The sequence below is a fragment of the Triticum urartu genome, chromosome 7 (genome assembly GCF_003073215.2).
Source record: "Triticum urartu cultivar G1812 chromosome 7, Tu2.1, whole genome shotgun sequence".
Classification (NCBI taxonomy): Eukaryota; Viridiplantae; Streptophyta; class Magnoliopsida; order Poales; family Poaceae; genus Triticum; species Triticum urartu.
The window spans coordinates 413,846,676-413,855,637 of record NC_053028.1 but is presented as its reverse complement, the minus strand read 5'-3'; positions in this window follow the sequence as shown (position 1 = coordinate 413,855,637).

Genomic DNA, 8,962 nt, shown 5'->3' with positions numbered 1-8,962 from the left:
TTTGATTGTCATATTGGGCTTGATAATGAGACAAGTCTGCTTCTTCAGCCAAATGACAAGCTAGCGGACGCACCTCCCGGTTTATTGCTCGCAGATCCGCTTCACTAAACTCTGACCCGTCTTCCTTCAAGCTGGGATAGCCTTGAGCCGCTTCAATAGGATCAAAATCTGGCACCCACGCTTTTGCCCGGATTAAGGCATTGATCGCATCGGTTCAAGCAGCAGATTTCTTCAGCTCTTCAACCCGGGCAGGAAGCACCGACAGTTTCTTCAGAGTGTCCTGAATCAAAGTGGGCGCCGGATTATTGTGGGATGCAGTACAGATGATCCGCTGTGCACCAGTGTATAGTTGTTCGATCAACGTGTAGGCGGCTTTCAATTTCTTCCGCACGTCTGACCCCAAGTGACCAATGCATGTCCCTGAAATATCACAAAGGGTTAACAAAACGGCAGCTCTGTAAGATGGCCGAATCAATTTAGAAATCAAACCGGCTTACCAAAGATATCAGCGGTCATGGCATGCACGTGCCGCTTTATGCTGGTCAGTTCGTCCACCACCGGTTTTAGTGCAGCCTCGACGTCTTCTGCTCGTTTGGTTAAAGCGGATTTTTCAGTAGCCCAATCCGCCCGCTCCTTCTTGAAATTCTTCTTAAGCTGTTCCATGACGCTTAAGGCGCTGGTCAACTCCTCTTTTGCTTTTGAGGTTTCAGTCTGTTGGGACTTCAGATTTTCTTGGAGATCGGCGATTTGGGCCTCTTTTGTCTTCAGCTCAGCCTGCATACAGACAGTTATATGATTTAGTAAGCAGTGCAAGAATTGAAGCACCAACCACATAACAAGTTATGCACTTGGCGCTTGGGGGCTAATGCCTATTTGATCTTCATATTTCACTTGATTATAAAGTCCCAAGATCAATACAAGTATTCAACTTGGCACTTGGGGGCTAATGGCTATTTGCTCGAATATATTCTGATGCGGTGATTTCAATTACTTAAAGTCCCGGTTTAACTACACTAAGTTAAACCGGCCCTTGGGGGCTACATCAGCGAGTTCCGAAGCATTAGGATTTATATTAGCAAGTCCCGGTTTGGATGCAGATTCTAAACGGCCCTTGGGGGCTAGGAGAGTTAACAAGATTGAAATATCCAAACAGGAAAAAGCACATGGAGGTTACCTCAAATTTCTCTTTCATCATATTAACCAGACCAGCTTCATAGTCACGGCTGGTGTATAGCCGGTTCAGATAGCCGGAATGGAGATCTTGGGCGTTCAAAGCGGCATAAGTTTTCAGATCGGCATTCCATTTTCCCTTGCCAATGGCAGCAAATTATTCCTGGCCAGTGTGTCTGGATAAAGCAACGGGATTGCCTGGCTCTATGTGACCAATGCCAGTAATAACAACCTCATCATCCTTGGCATCGCCGGTTTGCACTGGGGCCGTTGGCTTATCAGTAGGCTTTGTTGGACCGGTGGATTTCTCAATCCGGATGGGGCTTGTGGGCTGGTTGGCAGGACTTGAGGTATCAATAGGCCTCTCTTCAGCAATAAGATCGTCATCTCGCTGCGGTGGATCATTGGGTATGTCTTCAGGAATAGCCGCTTCAAGATCTGATGTTTTGCCCGGTTCAGGGACGGCATCCTCCTCGGCCGCTTTATCCAGGCGAGCCTTCTTGCTCGGCCTAGGTTTGGCCCTGAAAGGAATAACAAAGTCAAATACAGCATATGTTCCAAGGTGATGTACCGGAAATATTATGATAAGTATAGCTTACCCAAGCACCATTTTGAGCGGTGGCAGCTGAGTAGCCGATGACTCGCCAGAAGATGAGTGGGAAGTAACCTGATAATCGGAGTCAGATGGATTAAGAGGTTGACGAAAACAGCCCGCTTTAGGACGAGCACTAACAAGCAAATTAGAGACCTCTGAACGGCGTTTCCGAACCGGACTGTTCGGTAAACCGGCGGAGGTAACTACCTGGCCGCTGTGCCGGGTTGTGCGGCGAGCTTCGTGTTGTTGGGTCTTCATAAGAAATTTGGGATCCAAGTAAGCAAGAGGATGAGAAAATTTAACTTTCCGGTTTGCCTGACGGATTTTTAGTGAAGGCAAAGGTTCTGAATCGGAAGAGAGAATAATTACCTCTGCAGCATCAGCATGGCTGGCTTCGGCATCATCCTGACAAATATCATCATCAATAAGACGCATGAAAAATAAGCCAAGTGAGTCAAGCTCTACCTCAAGGTCCGGATTATCCACATCATCATCAGGGGCCGGATTAGAAGATGCAGTGGTTTTCTTCTTGTGAGTAGGCCGTTTCACGACTTTAGTCTTTGGCCGGGTTGGTCGCTCCGGTTTGTCTGGTTTTTCTGGCTTCTCCTGGGGAAGTTTCTTGCTCCAAAACAGATCATTACCCTGTTTAAACAGACATTGATATTAAACAATGACCAGATATATCAATAACAGGTTCAGTAAAAAAATCAAATTCTTACAGCTGGCGGTTTGTTGGTGGCACAGAAGGGAAGCAGGCCGGTTCGAGCACAGACGTGTTCTAGTTCATTCAACATTTTATTAACAGCCTCTGTGATTTCTTCGTCGGTAAGCTGGATGTTAGCATGTCGCAGTGGGTCATCAACACTGCCAGTATACTCGCACATCAAACCGGAGCGCTGACTAAGGGGCAGTATGCTCCATGATATCCAACAGCGAGCGAGATCAACTCCTGTTAAACCATTGGCCATGAAGGCTCTAATCTTGGATAGTTGAGGAGCATATTTGCTTCTCTCCTTGGCAGTCAACCTTTGCGGAAAGGGGTGTGTATTGCTAAGCCGCTCCGGACGAAATCCAGGCAAAGGATTTTCACCAGCAGGGGAGGTGTCTTTGCAATAGAACCATGTTTGATTCCACACTTTGGGGTGGCTGTGCAGCTTGGCATGAGGGTATGTGACCTCTTTCCTTTTCTGAATCGCCACACCGCCCAATTCCGTATTGGAACCATCAGAAAACTCAGTACGACGGTTTAGATGGAAATAGTATCTGAACAACTCCATTGTGGGCTCCTCTTGAAAGAACACCTCACAGAGCACTTGGAAGTGGCACATGTTTGTAACAGAGTTGGGACCAGTATCTTGTGGGTGGAGTTGAAAATCGGCTAAAACGTCCCGGTAAAATTTAGAACCAGGCGGCTTAAAGCCCCAGGCTAAGTGATCTACGAAAACGATGACCTCTCCTTCTTGAGGTGTGGGAGGACATTCTTTGCCAGGGGCTCTCCAATGGATGGTGTTTTTGCTGCCTAAAGTGCCGATCAGGACTAAATTATTCAGTTGAGTCTCTGTGACGCGAGAAGGAACCCAGTTGCACTCATATACTTGCTTGGCCATGATGAAATCTACAAGATAGGTAATTCTGGTTCAAGAATGCATTGATTAAAGTGCGCTGGTATGTACAATGTTAAACCGGAGACAGCTCTATCTAAACCGGAGTTTTATGAAGCAACAGCATCAGGCGGTTCAACAAGGGGACTAATGGTATATACCGGTTTGGCAATTTTTCTATAAACTTAAACCGCCGGATCTAAGCATTGAAACAGTTGAGATTGCGGATAGATAAGTGTACAGAAACAGATTTCACAAGATTTCTCTACAGCGACGGATCTGAAGCAAGTTCAGAAAAGAAGGAAAATATTCAAGGTTCAAAAAATAACAGTACCGAATCAATGGGCAGAGATACAGGTAGATCTATGGTCTTGAGGCATATAAGTAAAGGCGGATGCTAAGAACTACCGCTACACAGAGCAAAGGTTCACAGGTTCATCCAGGATCTATCATATGAGTACGAAGCAGACGATGAACACTGAAGAACTTGGAAACCCTAGAACGGATCTACGGAGGAAAAGGTGAAGAACTCACCGGAGCCGAGGAAGAAACAGAAGGTCGCCGCGATGCTCTGGTATAGTCAGGGTGATGCAGCGGCCAAGGTTGGAGCAGAGGTCATCGACGGTGGCGGAGCTCCGAAGTTGGACGACGCGAGGAAGACGAAGCAGAAGGGCACGAAGGGGAAAAAGAAATGACCCTTCGGTCCTATTTATAAGGCAAGGGACAGGAGTCAGGCGCGAAAATCAAGGGACCGTGGGTTTGGAAATGAAGTTGTCACCTTAATTGTCGGAGACCTATTAAACAAAAAACAAAAAGGGGGTATCATGGATAAAGTTCTTTATAACAGGTGACGTCACGCCAGTTTACAATGACCAGAGAAGATGACATCACGGCGGTTCAACAAACTACAAGAAGATGTTGAAGGTAAAGATTTTTGCTAAGGATTGACATGAACCTGTTCAAATCAATCTGGGGCCTAATGTTGGGGATATTACTACTGGGGGTAAACCGGCCTATCTGGGCCGAGTTAACTTCATCAGTAGTTAATTATGTTAAAGCCCAAGAAGGCAGATGAGAGCTCAAGGCCCATAGTCGGTTCAAGGCCTGTAGCCGTAAACCGGCGTTGGTATTTAACTTGTATTATAAGTTAGGAATAAATAGAGACCAAACCGGAAACATCTATGAGCCGGCATTGGGACTCTGTGAACCGGCGGGCGTCACCCGTGTATATAAGGGGACGACCCGACGGCGGTTCAAGGACAACAGACAACAACTCGAGACTTAGGCAAAGCTTGTTTGCTCCCTAGTCATCGAAACCCCATCAATTCCATCACAACTAGACGTAGGCTTTTACCTTCATTGAAGGGGCCGAACTAGTATAAACTCTCTTGTGTCCCTATGTCCGCTTTAACCCCTTCAAGCTAACCCGTTGCGATGGCTCCACGACTAAGTCCTTTCTCTAGGACATCTGCCATGACAAAACCACGACAGCTACCCCAACGCTCCTTCGACAACAAAACTAGGTGAGATTTTCCAAGTTCATTCAGCTGGGAGCGCCCCTCGGGCTGCATTATTCCCAGGTCGCATGGGCCTGTCCCTGTGGCGTGTATCCTCTTGCATCTTTAGCTTACCTCACTGGGGGCGCCCCTCGGGCTGCATCATCCCCAGGCCGCTCGGGTCCGTTCCAGTGGCATGTATCGTTCTTGCATCTATCTAAGCTAGCCGGTTCCCATGCATGAGTTATTTATAGTCATCACCTGCTTGATTGCCACCCACCACGGGAGCCGCGCGCCGATCATTTTTCTTTAGTATCCTTCTCATGAGAATACTAGGCGCGACGCCTATGCTCGGGTCCGTCCCTGTAGTGTCGATAAACCCAACGGCTGAGCTCTATCTGGCATGCTGGCCCCATTCACGTCACCTCCTGGGGTCGTTGGTGCTTGGCCTCCTCATGCGATAGCCTTAGGAGATCCGCTCGGAGCAAGTTGCGTAACCATCTCGCAGGACCACCACACCATCAAGAGCCAAGACCAGGCACAACCCGCCATGAGGTAGGGCCTTGTGAGCCCCACGCTGGCTCACGAGTGCCCAGACACACCTCGTCCAGCCCTGCCGTGCAAGCCACATGTCGGGGCAAGGCTCTACACGCCCCGGGGGCTCCACTTAGAGGGAGCCCTCACCCACGCACCAGTGGAAGCACCATGCTCCGCGCTGGCAGTCGACACTGCCAAGGAGCGGCTATGCCCATGCAAGTGCGGAAGTGCTATGCTCCGCGTTGGTGATAAACAACCGAGGGAGGCCTCATGGCCATATCAACCTCAGGGAGCCTCCGAACTCAGTGTCTGGCCTCATCGCAACACCTCCCCTCGGGAGAGTCGCGCGAGGGGGCTGGGTACGGGAGCTGCGCTCGGGTGACGCCCAAGTGTACGCCACCCTGCCAGGCCCCTCGGACCTGGTCGCCGCGCGCTCTCCCAAGTAGAGCCAAGGTATGAAGGTCGTTTGGATGTCAAGGGGGACTCCTGAGCATCGCGACTCAGGAGCCTAACTGCCCACGTAGCCCCTCACTCCTTGGTCCGTCCTGGTGATCCGGACGGTCCAATGGCAGCTGAGGTATGTGCGGGGTCGGGCCCTGCCGACGTAGAACACTAGGCCTACTCTCGCATCTCCTTTCTATAAGGTATTTGCGCGTCAAGGGGGACTCCTAAGCATCGTGACTCAAGAGCCTAACTGGCCACGTAGCCCCTCACTCCTTGGTCCGTCCTGGTGATCCGGACGGCCCAATCGCGGCTGAGGTATGCGCGGGGTCGGGCCCTGCCGACGCGGAACACCAAAGCAAATGCAAAGGAATCGCAGAATTTCAAACAAATATAACAAGACATACTGTTTCTCGAATACCAAGCACAAGTTTAAACGCCTCCACGAGGCATGGTTCATGTTGCATAAGCAAAGTAGGAAAAGGAGTCGCCGACAAGTCACCCATCATCCCTGGACGCCGTCGTCGCTTGCAAGAGGCATCCCTTCGACGGTGATGCCGCCCTCACCTAAGCCGCCAGCTAGAGTTGCAGGTTCAGCAGCGTCACCAGTTGGGGGCGCAGGGTCAAAGGCGTGGAACTTCTTCAGCAGAGCCTCCTCCTGGCCCTTCACGGCTTCGGCAGCAGTTGTGTAGTGCTTGCCATCCACAGGCTCCAGCAGCTCGTCAAGGTTGGTGTCAGGATCACGAAGATGGATATGGCTGAAGACGCGCGTCAGCGCGGCCGAGGAAAGCGTGCGGGCTTCCTCCTCCACCAAGGGGCCGATCCCGTCCACGACATCCTCAAGTGTCGCGACCAGATGAGGAAGCAGTTGGGTGGGGCCCTCGTCGGCTATCGCCAGCGGTTCCTCCAAGCCCTTCTCGTAGAATGCCCGCAGCATCACGTGGGACCTCTCCTCAAGGGACGTGAAGACCACGCTGTCCTCAGCCAGGACCTTCGCCTTGACTTCCAGCTCGGCCTTCTTTGCCTTCACCTTCTGCTCCAGCTTCTCCAGCCGGCTACGCTCCGCGGCCTGCGCCTTCGCCAGCTGCTCCAGCTTGGCGTCGCGACCCCTGACGGCGTCCTCCCACGCCTTCATCTCCTCCTCCTCCACCTTGCGGTCTCGAGCTTCGGTCGCACGCTTGTTGTGCGTGGTCTCCAGCTTGGCCTCCAGCGAGCGAGAACGATCCTGAGCGGCCCTGGCGTCCTTCAACACCACCTCACGAGCAGCCACTGCTTGGGCGCCGGCCTGCTTGTCCCTCTCAGAGGCTGCCGCAGCTTGGCTCAATGCCGCCCGGACGGACGCATCGGAGTGAAGCCAGCCAGAAATCAGCTCCAGGCACCCGGCCGCCAGGTGATGGTCGGTGGCTTGAAGATCCTCTCGCAGCAGGATCAGCGCGGAGAGAGCGCGCTCCAGGACTTTAGGGGAGGCAGAAGGATCCAAGGTCAGCAGTCGGCGGAAGGAGGAGACTATGTCGTCACCATGGCCTGAGAGGCTAGGAGCTCCTGAACTTGGGGGACCCTAGCAACCGAGCCAGATGTCGGCACCTCCAGAACCAGCGGGGCTACGGGGGCTGCCTCCTCCGGAGGACGCTCCCCAAGTCTCACGAGGACGACCAGGCTGGGGAAGCGCGAGTGCTCTCACTGCCCTTCCCCACGGAGGAGGGTGCGGCCGCTGCAGGCGATTTGTCCAAGCAGTACCGCCGCTTCCTCCTTCCTCTTCTTTGCCGCGGGCGTCGTCCTAATTGCGCAATGGAGAAGTGTCAAGAATCAGCAGCAGAAGCAAGAATAAGGCAAGACGAGAATACTTACTGGTCCACCGCGGCGTAGTCTCTTCTCTTCCTAAGCTTGAAGCCTGAGAGCCTCGCAGCCTGAGGCGCGGGTGCGCGGCCTCCAGGCGCTGAAGAGGGGGCAGCAGAAAAGCCTGAAGCAGCTCCAGGCAGCGTCAGAACGGGGGCATCGTTTTGGGAGATCAACGCCGACCTTCCCCTCGTCGGAATCTCGGCTGGTGACCTCCTCTGGGGACTGACCTTGGACCCTGTGGAGCCCCCTGCCACGCGCAGCTCCCCACTTTCCAGGAGGACATCGGCCTCGTCATCGTTATCAGGCAGGGTGAAAGTGCAACTATCCCTAGGTGGTTTTGGTAATTCCTAACAACATATAGCTCATTGAGCTAATGCTATTTCAAGATTAATATTTCAGGAAAAGCTCAATGAATGGCATGGCATGGATGAGGAAAGTGGACCCCTCAAAATACTAAGGACAAAAAGATTGGCTCAAGCTCAAAGCTCAAGACTCTACATTTTATATTTTAGTGATCCAAGATCACATTGAGTCTATAGGAAAATCCAATACTATCAAGAAGGGATGAGGTGTTGCTTGATGAGGTTCTTGCTTCATAGTGCTTAGTGATATGCTCCAAAACCCTCAACTACCTTCCCACATCCACATATAACCTAAACCAAAAGTCAAACTCGGCCCCACCGATTCTTTCTATCCGGCGCCACCGAGTTCAGATGTCATAGCCACTGCCACAAACCCTAGGCAAATCGGTCTCACCGATAGGGATCTCGGTCACACCGAGATGGGGTTGTAATCTCTCTATTTCCCTTCGTAATGTTTCGGTCCTACCGAGATGAGCGATCGGTCCCACCGAGATTGCAATGTAAACTCTCTGTTTCCCTTTTGCAACATTTTGGTCCCACCGAAATGAGCAAATTGGTCCCACCGAGTTTACCTGACCAACTCTCTGGTTAGCTTATTACCAAAATCGGTCCCACCGAGTTTGTCTAATTGGTCACACTGAGATTACGTTATGCCCTAACCCTAACCATATCGGTCCCACCGAGTTGCATCTCAGTCCAACCAAAAATCCTAACGGTCACTAGGTTTGCTAAATCGGTTTGACTGAGTTTCTGAATTCGGTCTCACCGAGATTGGTAAATTGTGTGTAACGGTTAGTTCTTGTGTGGAGGCTATATATACCCCTCCACCCACTCTTCATTCGTGGAGAGAGCCATCAGAACATACCTACACTTCCAATACACATTTTCTGATAGAGAACCACCTACTCATGTGTTGAGGCC